The 2,500-nt window shown below is 42.5% G+C and overlaps 1 protein-coding gene across 2 annotated transcripts in view; it reads right to left on the bottom strand.

Annotated features, from left to right (window-relative positions):
• The window catches only part of prkcz (protein kinase C, zeta), a 136,699-nt gene that overhangs the window by 32,055 nt on the left and 102,144 nt on the right, over nt 1–2,500 (bottom strand). The gene's annotated exons all lie outside the window — the stretch shown is intronic.

A 2,500-nucleotide genomic window follows, 5' to 3' on the forward strand; every position in this document is an offset into this window, starting at 1 on the left:
ATGGGAGCAAGAGAAATATAAAGAAAAGAAGGATGGAGGAAAAGAAAAAGAGAGAAAGAGAGAGGGAAGTGTGAGATTTAAGCCCACATTTGCAGTGACAATGAAGAGACTTCTACTAAGAGCTAAATCACACGCTCATCCCCTTTATGTAACGGCTTTTCCCACAGAGAATTACAAAGTCAACAAAAAGTCACCATGCGCATAACCCCCAGACCTCCGTAAACACTAACTGTGCCACTGGTAGTATGCTACTCACATTATGAGCACACCCTAGTTCAGTTCATGCCTACTGGGAGAAACACACACACACACACACACACACACACACACACACACACACACACACACACATGCACACTCTCTCTCTTTCTCACTCACTCTCTCTCTAACTTTCTTTCTCTATCTCTCCCTCTCTCTTTCTCTGGGTAGAATGCAGAGTTTTCCAAGGTGCTCAGTCTGCCACAAGGAATGGCCCTAGAACAGCTTCAAAATATCACTGCTATAACATGCTAATTGACGAAATCAAACTGAAAAGAAAGCTGAGAAGGAAAACATTCTCTTTCTACGGAAACAAGCTACTGACGCTGACATAAATATTACTCTGCTGGAAGATGCCGACAGCCTACTTGTACATCTTCAAATCCTGTAAGTGCATCAGAATTCAGTCAGTTATCGGAGATGTTAGTGGCGCAGCCATTGGCGCCTCGGTGAGGTATTAATGGTAGAGCCACAATCCCTTAGTTAACACACATGACTGTTTGCTGTTCAGTCAATTATCACGCACAAATCAAAATGATGATGATTCACCTCTGTAAGAATGCAATGCAGACCATATAATGCTACAAAAACACACACACACACACACACACACACACACACATATATATATATATCATAGCATTTGCTGTAAACTCTGACATGAGAGATGTAGAGAAACAGACATGGACACGGGCTAAGAAAACACAGTGTCAGAGACAGAGAGAGAGAGAGACAGAGAGAGAGAGAGAGAGAGAGAGAGAGAGAGAGAGAGAGAGAGAGAGAGAGAGAGAGAGAGAGAGAGGTAATTTTGAAACAAGCACATCATGTTTTCACAGCCATAGTCCAAACAGTAAGAAGTAGACAGAGGAAGATACGAAACAGGAAGAAACTGTGAGAGAAAGACAGGAACAGACAAACACTTTTAACTGTACAATGTCCCCAGTGTTTGAAATGTCTGTTTGCATAAACTGTTTAACATCCTTAACCTTTTAATTGTACAATGTCTTTGGGTGACTTGAAAGGCACTTATAAACATACTGTATTATTATTATTATTATTAAATCCGCCAAGGAGCTTATGTTTTCATCAGGGTTTGTTTGTTTGTTTGTATGCTTGTCTATTTGTCTGTTAGTCTGTCTGTTTGTTAGCAAGATAAATAAAGAAGTAATGGATGGATTTCGATGAAATTTTCAGGAAAGGTCTGAAATGTCCCAAGGAAGAAACAATAACATTTTGTGAGTGATCCGTATGGTATGACCGCTTGGATTCAGGAGGCACTTGGCGGAGGACTGCACTCTCGGAGTGCTTTTCTAGTTATCATTATTATTACAAAAAGAGAGAAGGAGAAAATGATGTTTCTAGGTTCTATGCTACAGCAACAAGCTAGATGTCATGGAAATGACAAGTGTAATGAACTGAACTGAACTGAGGCCAAAAAAAGGAGAAGGAAAGAAAGGCAAGGCAGAACAGAGAGAGAGAGAGAGAGTGCAGAGTGCCACTTGTAATGGGGTTATTCTGGGATTGGACACAGAAGCGGCGCTGTCCTCCATTTTTCAATTACACGCCGCGCAGCAGAGAGCACGAGCACAGCGTCCTCAATCTTCATCCTTCCGCAGAAAAACACCCATTCCTCATCATCCTCACCTTCTTCACACACACACACACACACACACACACACGAACACACACACAGACACAAACACACACAAACACACAAACACACACAGACACAGACACAGACACACACACACACACACACACACACGAACACACACACAGACACAAACACACACAAACACACAAACACACACAGACACAGACACAGACACACACACACACACACACACACACACACACACAAACATACACACTCACACACTCACTCACACTCTCACACACACACACACACACACACACACACACACACACACACACACACACACACACACACACACACACACACACACACACACACACACACACACACACACACACACAAATACATACAAAAACACACACACACACACACACACACACACACACAAACACACACACACACACAAACACAGCAGGCTAATGGCCTTCTATTCCCATTTATCCCACCAAGCCCACAAAAAAGAAAGGCACCAAAAATGAAGGTAATAAAGGCTTTCCATGAATGACAAAATGAGCTCAGGCCTCAGGGCTTTTCATAAACTACTCAAGACAGGCTGCGTGTGTGTGCGAGTGTGTATGTTTGTGT

The sequence above is a fragment of the Sardina pilchardus genome, chromosome 7, assembly GCF_963854185.1.
Source record: "Sardina pilchardus chromosome 7, fSarPil1.1, whole genome shotgun sequence".
Lineage (NCBI taxonomy): Eukaryota > Metazoa > Chordata > Actinopteri > Clupeiformes > Clupeidae > Sardina > Sardina pilchardus.